The sequence below is a fragment of the Eurosta solidaginis genome, chromosome 5, assembly GCF_040869045.1.
Source record: "Eurosta solidaginis isolate ZX-2024a chromosome 5, ASM4086904v1, whole genome shotgun sequence".
NCBI classification, from domain to species: domain Eukaryota; kingdom Metazoa; phylum Arthropoda; class Insecta; order Diptera; family Tephritidae; genus Eurosta; species Eurosta solidaginis.
The window spans coordinates 123,874,569-123,887,106 of NC_090323.1; the positions used below are offsets into that span (position 1 = coordinate 123,874,569).

The window sequence follows — 12,538 nt, forward strand, 5'->3', positions numbered from 1 at the left end:
TTGTGCTTTTCATTGGTTTGCTATCAGTGGTTGTTGACTATGCTATACAAGTGGTTTTTGGCTATGCTATAGAAACTGGTTGAGAAGTCAACGCACCATTATTGTGCTTTTTCATTGGTTTGCTATTAGTGGTTGTTGACTATGCTATACAAGCATAAGTACAAGGAGGTTCAGGTTTAAGTGAATAAGGAAATACAGGGGGTGGTTACGTTATTGTAACGCTACGTTACAACCTTATAATATCCTAAATCCGTGATTTATAAAGCAAATTAGTAAACAAAATTTTTTTACAAATTAAGAGAAATGAGAATTGGCCCTATGCACACATTTTTCAGACTAGATTTGTTGAGAATGTCACGGTCTACAACTTCGTAATAGACGAGTACAGTACAGCCTTAGAAAGCGAGATATTTGCGAAAAACATTGCTTTGGAACATTTGATGCTGAAATTGGCCCACGGTCCCAACTAGCGGGTATGTATTCCTTCCCTTTGCGACGCAGTTTGTTAATCAGTAGTGTCTGGCTGTGCTCTGTGCCCTTGGGCTCATATATAAATATCGAGTTCAGTAAGAGGCTATTCAACAATTTCATAAAAACGATAATGCATTAATAAAGGTTAGGTACGGTTGGGTTGAACTGGAAGGTCAATAAAGACCTCACATAGACTGAATGTGTCTATAGTGTTAGCAGAATTTGTTTGACGATTAAACGGAAGATCCCCAATCAGGTGCTAGGACTTATGTTTTCGAATAACTCCGTCCTCTTGGCTAATACTAGAAGTTTTATTGGACCTTGCTTAATTGCTGCCTCAAGATCTGAAAACTCTGCCGCCACTTATAGCCGGAGCCTTGACCTGGCGAGCGCAGGACACGAAAACAGAACGTGCTCACCCGTATCTTCCTGCAGCTCGCACTTCTTACACCTGCTGTTACTGACGAGGCTTAACTTATAAGCATGTGACAGAAGACAGTGTCCAGTTAGTATGCCCATAGTAAACCTTAAGGCTTCTCTCTTCAGATATATTAGCCACTTTTTGAGTGTAATATCGTAGACCATATATTCCGTTTGCCCGATATTAGATGGCGTTATACTGCTATGACCATATGGCCTGCACTCAAGTTGCCCCCAGGCCTTAAGCCTTGTTGCAGGTCATTACGCGATGTTTTTGGTTATTAGGTATGCAGTCGAGATATGTGGAATGGCGTGCAATGCTTCCGTCGGGATAGTTTTTAGGGCTCCGGTCGTGCTAATCATTGATACAAATGATTGGGCAAGCCTTTCTTTCTTTGTGGGTGGTATAACAGCACTAAATCTCCTTCCGAAAACCTTCCGATTAAATTGCTTTATCGTATCTGGCTTTCATCTTTCATTCATAATCTTGGTTCGTTGTCTTACAAGACCGTGTATTTCCCTCATCCACCCATAACCACCCACACCATCACCTCCACATGCATGTGCATGCATGTACATGCACGCGTATGTGTGATTTTTGTCAGCACTCATGCATATGCATGTCGGGGTGAATGTGTGGGTGCCTTTCCCCTCCAAAACGGAGGATTTTGCGGGTCAACGGTTGCCACTTTCTATACAACCGGCCTCTTGGATTTTAGCCGCCAACCAGCTCACATCTGCCGCCAGCGATCTCTGCCGTTTTTCTACAATACAGTCAGGTAATATTGTAACTTTTGATATTTCTACATTTACCCAATAAAACATATATTATAACGAGAAATCTCTTATATTTGCTTATTTCTCGATTCCATACGCATATTCCCATTGAGATCGACCCCGGTGCGACCACCTACCTCCAGGAGCAGACGCACCCCGGCCGAACATTTGGTCCTATCTCACCAGGAATTTGGAAACAGCACCTTAACAATACAGTCCACAACATAATTAGCCCGAAAGTCTATCCGGAAAAGCATTTGCCCACCAACATCTATACCTACAACACAAAATTGGAAGGTGATATTAGGCCTCAAATCAGCGCACATATCGCCACATAACACCAAAACGTGAAAAGAAAATAACACTGAGCCAGCTGAAGCCATTGCAACACCGTAAGCAACTTGCCACGCCAAACCAGCATACCGTCAAATAAAAGTAAGTGCAATATTTCTTGCCACAATTTTTTTTGGTTATAATAAAAAAACAAACAAAAAACCGTGTAAAATCTGTAATCTGAGTGTCACATGCGTAAGTGATTAAATTGAACCGCGAAAAATGTAAAAAGTTTTTCGGTGTTGAAAAGTAAAAAGTGCAAACGCGAAATACTAAAGTGGTTACATTCCTTGTGACTATCTGGTCTGTCCCCTCCACCAGCTGTAAGGCTCTCCGGACACAGCACAAGGAAGAGGTGCACATAACCTCACCTCCATATAAAAAAATTTCACGCTATTTCGATTGCGGCAATTTTGCATTTTTCCTTTGTTTCACTTTAATTTGCACTAATCCAATAAATTTTTGTCACACAGTCGCTTTTCGCACAAGATTTTTATTAAATTTTTACACCTTTCGTCGAGTTCATATCAATGCGCGCACTTATTTCATAATAAAAAAATCAAAAGTGTATTGGCGAGTGGCCCCCACTTTTCTCTTTCACGCAAGAGACATTGATGTTGCTCCCTCTGCTTCCTGTTTTTTACGGCACAAATAATCTGCAAAGTCAGAAAAAATAAACAAATTAAAATCAATTTTATCATATTTTAATCGTTGTTGGTTGGGTGATTAGCGCAGTTTTTTTCAGTTTTAAATCCCCTTGTTTTAATTTGTTCACACATTTTCATCCATGAACACGGAAACTTATATCAGGTTGGCCGATCGAATAATCGAGTTCGAGGCCGACTTTAATGACATGAATGCGGCTCTGCACACAATACACACTCTTGCAATACAGCAGAAAGAGTTGCAAGCTAAGTGGGAAAAAGCAGAGACCGCCCTCGATGAGTTACTCGACTCTGACACGCTTGACGCAAAGAAAATTGCAGCGGTCAAGATCAAGCATAAAGCGGCATATGCCGTATTCCTGAGATGCATGTCGAACATGGCTGAAATTCAAACTAAATTGAAGGAGGAAAAAGATAGGGAAGTTCGACCTGAAGGAGAACGCGCGCGCGAATGTAGTAACCGCCTGCCAGCTTGCGATACTGAGGTATTCAAGGGCGACTACCTATCTTGGCCAACGTTTCGTGACCTTTTCACGGCCATCTATAAAACAACAGTCGCCTAAGCTCAGTAGAAAAGTTGTTCCACCTCAATCAAAAAACTCAAGGTGAGGCAAAGGACATCGTAAAGAAATTTCCCTTGACAAATGAAGGCTTCGAAACAGCCTGAATAAACCAATGTGAGAGTTACGAGAATAAACGGATTCTCGTCAACTCACAACTACAAATTTTATTTAAACTAAAAAAGGTAGATAGCGAGTGCGGCAGCTCAATCAAAACCTTACAGCGCGACATAAATAATTGTTTAAATAAATAAATAAATGTAAGGCGCGATAACCTCCGAAGAGATCTAAGGCCGAGCTTCTCTTCAATTTGCGTCGTGCTCCTCTTGAGTTTCCCTACAAATTGGCCGGACGGGACCTACATGTTTTATGCCGACTCCGAACGGCAACTGCAAGGCAGATGAGTTTTCACTGAGAGCTTTTCATGGCAGAAATACACCCGGAGCGCTTGCCAAACACTGCCGAGGGGCGATCCCGCTTAGAAAAATTTTCTTCTAATTGAAAAACCTTATTTCTAAAATTTTGATGTTGCTTTGCCCGGGGTGTGAACCATCACACCACGGTGGCATCCTTAAAAACCCATCAGAACGATGTTTCAAATTGGAATGCGATCATCACATATTTATGCTCGACAAAATTACCTGAAAATATGTTGGCTCTATGGGAGCAGAGCATTGACCACAAAACGGGCATATCCAAGTGGGAGCATATGGACAAATTCTTGGCAAATCGTTTTCAGACACTTGAAACCGTGTCTGGTTTTACAGGGAGTGCCACTTCTAAAGTGCAAAAATCAAACACGTCGCGAAAATCGACAGAAGCCCCTACGAAAAGACTTGGTGCTTTTCAAACAAAATCAATGTGTAAAATGTGCAAATCTACGGAGCACAGATTACGCAACTGTTCACGCTTTTGCGATTTAACCCCGGCCGAAAGAATTAAATTCGTTAAATCCACAAATGGCTGCGTGAACTGTTTATCCCCAGGACACACAGTGACGAGGTTCACCAGTTCGTACAACTGTTCCAAATGCCACTCTCGTCACCACACGCTCCTGCATGCGGACACACCTCAGCAACCGGCGGTGCGCAACCCTTTCAAAGATGCAGATAATACCCCATCAACTTCGGCACAGGCACGGAAACGACAGGAGTCGGGACAACCACCTTCCTCTACGAACCAGAATGTCAAATCCTGCCATGCTCGCGTACACATTCACCATAATGGTACCGACTTCTCCGCGCGGGCATTAATTGATTCTGGGTCTGTAAGTTCCTTTATAACTGAAAGACTGAAACGCAGAATCAATTTGCCAGCGAATAAAATGCATGCCCAGGTTTCAGGCATCACAAATGCGGTGTCAGCTCAGGTGAAAGAAGCATCCAAAATCGAATTACGTTCACCAGTAGATCCCTGCTTTAGCCTGACTACACCCGTTCTCGTTCTAGCTAAACTCACTGGGAATCTTCCATCCTGCCATATCCACACAATGACTATACAGGCATTTCCAGACTTGATTTTGGCAGACAAGAGGTTCTACGTCAATGAAGACGTAGACCTCATACTTGGCGGAGACATATATCCCCAAATTATACTGAGCGGTTTGAAAAAGATTGTAATTAATACACTTTCGGCCCAAGAGACAGTGTTCGGTTGGATACTAACCGGTAGAATCGAAGCACCAGAAATCTTTCTGGGAGGTAGAAAATGTGCCCAAAAACGAAATATTAAATGAAGATGAAAGGTGCTACGAACAACTATTTAAAGAAACAAAGAAACGTGATGAAGATGGAAGATACACCGTGTAACTACCTTTCCGACAGGATTACCCTAACAATATTAACTTAGGACCGTCCATGAAGCGTGCATGCTCTCAATTCTTCCGGAATGAGGGGCGGCTAATAAAAAACCCAGATTTAGGTAACGAGTATGTTCGAGTGTTATCAGAATATGAAACGCTCGGACATATGAGAAAATTAAAAAAGAATATCCCATCCGACGATTCGGATCATTACTTCCTGCCCCAGCACGCCGTTGTAAAAGCAGAGAGTACAAGCACCAAGGTAAGCGTAGTATTTAATGCCTCGAGCCCTACGGCGAATGGCACTAGCTTTAACGATATTTTACTCCCAGGCCCAGCTGTACAAGCCAATTTACCCATATTAATCTTACGATGGAGGATATACCGTTTTGTCTTCAATAGCGACATCGAAAAGATATATCGTCAAATTTGGGTGAACGAAAATCACACCAAATTCCAACGCATTGTGTATCGCACCTCCCCGAATGATCCTATTAGTCTTTACGAATTAAAAACGGTTACCTTCGGAGTGAATTGCGCTCCATATCTCGCGATAAGAACGCTCCTACAACTGGCAGACGACGTATCAAATTCACACCCTACAGCGGCTAGCATACTGCGAGAATACATGTATGTAGATGACGTGTTAGCGGGTGGACATACGATCACATCGACCATTAAAGCCAGAGATGAAATTCGTCAAGTCCTACACACAGCGGGCTTTCCACTTCGCAAACGAACATCCAATTCAGAGGACATTCCAAGGGGCATCCCCAAAGCAGATCTGCTCAGTGAGGACTTCCTGGCATTCGAAGATACCAGTTCAGTCAAATCATTAGGCATTCGATGGAATGCCCACTCAGATCTCTTCTATTTTAAGGCAGGGACGCTGGAAAATCCCGAAAGCATTACGAAGAGAGCGATATTATCGGCAATCGCCAAACGTTTCGATCCATTAGGGTGGCTGGCACCAAAGGTCATTGTGGCAAAAATACTCATGCAAGGTATTTGGTTAGAAGGCACCGCTTGGGACGAACCAGTATCGACCAGTACGCTAGAACGATGGAAAACCTTCACCGATCAATACCATGAAATCGATAAAATCAGGATACCTAGACGGGTCAACTTTTCACCAGGAACCGACATCGAGATCCATGGATTTTGTGACGCATCCGAGAAGGCTTATGCAGCAGCAGTTTACATGCGCGTCAAAACGGATGATAATGTCTGCACAAACCTGCTTCTAGCCAAAACCCGAGTAGCCCCAGTGAAAACTTTTTCTCTTCCACGTTTGGAACTTTGCGGAGCCGTGCTGTTAGCGGAAATCGCCGAATCAATTTTCAGAAATCTCAAATTGGGACCAGTGAAAGTCCACCTTTGGACGGATTCAACCATCGTCCTTTCATGGATAAGGAAACCGCCCTGTTCTTGGTCCACTTTCGTCGCACATCGGATCACCAAGATCATCGACATGGTCGGAAATAAGGACTGATTGCACGTAAATTCAGAATCAAACCCAGCAATCAACAATTTGTTGTGGTGGCAGGGACCTTCTTTGCTGCAAGAAGACACTTCCCAATGGCCAGCACAATAAAATGACTACATAACCTCCATAGAGGAAAAGAGGCCGAAGACCTGCGCAACAACAACCATAAATACTACCGATGTTCTCCAACGCTTTTCTGACCTACCTGGGCTTTACGGGTGCTATCATATGTTATGAGGTTCTAACGAAGAACTCACCCCGAAACAAAAAACTCATTCCATGTCATGTCGCACTTAAGCTCCCCTGATGAAGTTAAGGCCACTACACGACTTTTAATTAAAATCTATCAGAAACAACATTACAGTTCAGAATATAAAGATTTGAAGGCCGGAAAACCAATTGAAGGGAAAAGTGCAATACTCTCACTTAATCCCTACCTAGACCAACATGGCATCATTCGGGTAAGAGGGCGACTCGGGGCGTCAAAGGACTTAGCTTTTAATGAACGCCACCCAATCCTCCTCCCATACAACTGCAGGTTATGCCGTCTGACAGTGCTAATGTTTCATCAACAAAGTCTGCATGGGGAAAACCAACTCATGTTACGTCTGATACGCACCCAATACTGGACACCTAGCATCAAAACCATGATAGGGCAACAATTGCACTATACACCGAAAGCCTGCTCAGACCCAACTTATGGGTATTCTATGTTTGCCTTTTCGTGTGTTTTTCCACACGAGCAATTCATCTGGAGGCCACGAGTGACCTCAGTACCCCATCATTTTTAGCGGCCTTTGCCCGTTTTATATCTAGATGCGGATGTCCCAAAAACGTGTACTCCGACAACGGTATAAACTTTGTCAGAGCTTCACGATACCTACGATCGGAATTTAAAACTTTCATTTCACAAGCCCGAGACAATGCTGTCTCGAAGTACAGCCACCAGTCACTCACGTGGCATTTCATCCCTGCGGGCGCGCCCCACATGGGAGGGCTGTGGGAGGCTGGAGTGAAAGGTTTCAAAAGCCAGTTAAAAAAGATAGCCTCGCCACACAAATTCACCTTCGAGGAATTCCAGACACTCTTGTGCCGGATCGAGGCATGCCTGAACTTGCGGCTGCTCAGCCCGTCGTCCAATGACCCAACGGACCTAGAGCCGCTTACCCCAGGCCATTTCCTCACGGGAAGTCACCTACTGGCTCCGCCAGAACCGGATGCTAGTGAGAGCTCTGCCTCGATGATCAATCGGTGGCAGAAACTCAAAGCCCTTCATCACACTTTCTGCAAGCGATGGAAAACCGAATATCTATTCGAACTTCAAAAGTGTGTGAAGTGGAAACATCCCAAACAAAATATAAAGGCGGGAGATCTCGCTGTCCTCAAAGAAGACAATTTATCTCCCAACGAATGGTGGTTAGGTCGAGTCGTCAACGTACACCCCGGCGAAGATAACCGAGTTCGCGTAGTCGACCTCATAACCGAGAAGGGTCAATTCAGACGACATTTGGTCAAACTGATCCTTCCCCCAACGGAGGATATGGATTGTGAGAAGACCAAGAGCTCCTCCTAACAATCCCTCCGTTCCTCTCCCTCCATTCCAAATTCCATCTTCCTATCGGGAATTCTGCACAAACCCAGCGCTCGTTCACCCAGAACGAGGCCAACCAACAACCCTAAGGCAGATCCCCCATCTGCCACAAAACACTTATTTTTAAATTTTTACAAGATCAAACCAAAATTCACTCGCTCACCCCGAGCGAGGACACCAGAAACAATCCCACAATTCACTCGTTATCCCAGAACGAGGACACCCGAACAGCCTACCGCAGAAGGGCGAACCGATCTGCCACAGAATCTAAGGGCCTTCGGCCTTTTATATTTTCAAACTTCCAACAAATCAACCCAAATTCCCTCGCTCCCCCGAGAGAACCACCAGAACCCTAATGCCACAGAACACACATGCACTCGGCCAAATGCACGAGGCCAACAGAAGTTGTCAGAATTCCCAGCCAGCATCAAAAATATCTACATACCTTACCCCAAGAGGATTAAAAAACCATCAACTTTAAGAATCGATTATTCTTAAATGTGATAATTCTTGAATAATCATTATGATTCATACTTTGAAACGCATTTTATTCATATTTGATATCATTCGACATTAACTAACAGTTCGAATATCAACCACCAAGTACGCAGATTGTGACAACAAAAATGTAACCGCAATCTGAGGAAACTTGCTATTTCAACATGGTTGGAGAGAAATCAGGGGGTTAGAGGGGTGGTTCCTTATGACAATTGTAAAGATGGCTCCCTGGGTTGTGTTTGCGCTGCAGTTGTTGCAGCAGTGTTACTTCTAAGTAAGGAGCATCACGTTCTTCGGCAAAGTTAGAACACCGGGTCGTTGCAGAGTGTAACGTGTGGTATGCGCAGTACTAAATGGATGGACAACAGAGTTCCGTACATGGATCCGAACCTCCATAACAACCAACACACTTGCGAATGAAAGTGCGTGTCATAAAAATAAAATTCACGTTTGGCCATAATGCGATAATGCGCGTACTTCTGAATGAATACATGCCAGAGGACGCATATAAACGTCACCTTTTTAGTCAGTAGTAACTGCCTCGTTAAGGTTTGTACAAACTACCGAACTACCACTGTCTTATCAAACAGATGAGCATTAAAAAACTTGGATTGGGTAACAACATTGATACTTTTGAATTATAAAACTTATAAATGTTTCCAACTTACCGTGCCCATCTTTGGTTGTAAGGAATCTTGCACGTGTTGTATGTTGTGACAACGGCGCTGAGTCCAACGTTACTATGCGTGATGTAATACTGTTTCAAATGTGTCGCTGCAGCGAGATTACATAAATGAAAGCGGAGACCATTTACTATTATACACCTATACTAAGTACTGGGCAAGCTTACCTAAGTAAGGTCCTGGTTCGATTTCATCGAGACTCACTAACCCGCCATCAAAGTCTGCACGGTCTTGCGTGTCAAATTGGTCTTTTAATGGTAGACCTCTACATAAACCGGGGGCGACCAAAATTCTTCAAACAGTTGCTGTTCGCTTAGGTTTACGTTCGGGTATTGATGACCCTTCGCGCGCAGTTCATTGTTTTTAGACTCTGGTACTTTTGTGAGTAACGGTGGTAATTTAACACTCAACGAATCCACTGAGAGATCCCAAAAAATTTTCACTTTGGGTATTTTAATGTATGCGAACCACGCAAGACGCGCGGCAAATATACATCATATAACAAAGGTATTATTTTGCGACGATTCTCTTTTAATTGCCACGTTTTGTGCATTATTGTAAAAGAAGCAGAACAACAACAACAACAAGCAGTTTTAAAAATCATTGCTAAAAATTTTTGTAACGATTAGCCACCGAGCAAATCACGATTCTTGAAAATGTGTTCAAAGTTAAATTCTGTATACTTTTCCAACTTTAGTTGCATCTCATTGGCATGATGTTGGTCAGGATCAGTGTATAAAACGAAAGCACCATACTTTGTAAGCGGTACGCCTCTACGTAAACGTACAGCATCTTGGCGTGTTAGCGGTTTTATGTCATCATACACCTCAGGTTCCGATTCTGTAGGGTCCATGGCCACAGTTATAGGAGCATTGGTACAGTTAAAATTGCATGAGTTCCAGTCCTGGTTTTAGTCAATAACTCAACACGCCCTATTAAGGATTCTACATTGGGTGTCAGGCTTGGTGGCGGCTTGGGCGGTGAGCTTGATGAGAAATCAGAACCGTCATCATCAACCTCATCATTGTCAATATCATTATTTTGAGTGTCATTGGTTTATTCTAATTGAATTTGCCCGTCGTTGTTACCATCGACAGCTTCGACTACATATTCGTTGGAAGTGTAAGAGGATGCTCCTCCATCAGTAGCGTTGTCTGTTGAATTAACATGCCACCTTTTACATACAAAGGTCTGTGCATCTTTAACCAAAACCCCAAAAATATCATCGCTAACATCCCAACGATCGATTTTGGATAATTAGTGCAGCAAATGAAAACATGTTGCCTTCTTTACATTCCGCGGACACCACTGACAAAGCACTGTTTGCATTGGATCATCTGAGTTGTTGTTACAAAAATTACGAACCTTGGTCAACTCTGCCAAGCCACGCCAATCACGATCATGGCCGGCACCTCGCAATATTTTTCTACCGGTCAACAGTTCAGAGAGCTTAACACGTGTCTCGGCACTGAGCTCATCAAGTGGCGTACCCACAAGCATACATGCTTCATCCTACAATTGCATGTCTGTCCCTTCCCCGAGTATGGTAGCATGCTATCCATGGTAACACCCAATAACATTGTTCCTGATATGTGTGCTTTATAATAAAGCTGAATGATAAGAGAAATGTTTGCAAAATGCTGCTAATTCCATTACTTGAGGCTCCCCGTAGCAAAAATTTTCCTTTTAGCTTCACAATGGGACAACTGCTCAACATATGGAAAAAGTACGGAGTATTGAAGTACGCTCTCAAAATAATCAATCTCCAGACCATTACCCTGAGACGTGGTGCAAGTTATTGTACGTTTTATAACAAGCGTTCTCTGCGACGATATCACAACCAATATGTCGTTGCAGTGGAGCAGCCTCTGTAAAAGGCAGCATCGTCGAAACATGGAACATGATTTCACGTTCCTTGGAGACCTCATAAACAGCCGTATCGCCTGTATGCCCCTTTTGTATATCAAGACCACCGCGGTAACCCTTGTGATCGTTCAACTTTATACGTTGGCCCAGTATATCTAAGAGTTCTTCAAAGGCAGGCGAGAAGTTGTTGTTGCTGAATAGCTCTTCTTCTGTGGTCTGGCCATATCTTTGGTATAATACACCGAACTTAAAATTTGACACTAAAACATGCTCATCATAGGTGCCAATTAGCTGTGATGCTTTTGGGACACAATATCGGTAGAAAGCTCTCAACTGTGATTTGATCATTTAAATGTCGTGCCATCTTTGCTGGTGTCGGATTTGGAGTAATACATGACATTGGTAAAGGCTCATGCAAAGTACCAGTGCGCTGGCGCAATAAAATGCGAGCATGTTCTTGACTTGCTACATTCTCTGTTTTTATGTATATCAAAATTGGTCCAGGTTGTTCGTCTTGACCGACGAGATTTGCGTTTTTTTTTTCGCTTATTTTGAAAGAAAGGGGAAGCCGCCAAAAATTGCTTTGACCCAAGCAATATGATAAAACCTGCAAAGAAAAAATTCATTAATACAGTGCATAAACGGGCGTCGCAAAAGTGTGACAACTGACAGCGCGGCCGACGCCGCAGTTGGAGCACCTCTTTTGCGATGCCGGTAACCAAAAGAAAAAAAAAAACAATAACCCCGATGTCCTGTCCCATCTGCACCTGAAAATAAAAGAAAGTTAATCAATAATCACACCAATTCTAAATATTCTCGCGGACTTTTTTATTCCCTCGGAAAAATTCCTCCAATGCTTTTCTCCTAGGGAGAAGAATAATTGGGGAATAGGAATGTCGAATTTTCGAAGTCAGCTGTTTTTTCAATTGAAATTTCGTTGCGCATTTCTTATTTTGTTTAAAAAATTGTAGAGTTTAATTATTGTTGCCAATTTGTTTGAAATTAAAAAAAAAAGGTATAAACAATGCACATTACTGCATTTCGTGTGGTATTCACTGAAATGAGTAATGAATGGGTGCCACAGCAACATCAACAGAGGAGCATAAGAAGAAGACCGGCAGGATAACACAAATCCGCCGGAGTTGCCTGCATTCATTCTGCAAAGGAATTTTCTGGCGGCCAAGTCGAGTTGAGTTCGCCTTTCGCCATATGCCAAAATCTATTTAAGCCTTCTTAAAAAATCCCTGCGCAATTTCTGGATGGCTGCAGCAAATATGCGAAGAGCTCTTCCGTTGCTTATCATATATTTTTCGACTTAAAATAAAGAATATTGTTGTTGTTGTATTAACAGTGAGAATACTGAATGTAATTACATATTTTAGAAAAA

General features: G+C 42.9%; 1 pseudogene; it reads right to left on the reverse strand.

Moving 5' to 3' along the window:
• Positions 1-9,536: 9,536 nt before the first annotated feature.
• On the reverse strand, positions 9,537-10,785 carry LOC137254273 (uncharacterized; annotated as a pseudogene).
• Between the last annotated feature and the right edge of the window lie 1,753 nt (positions 10,786-12,538).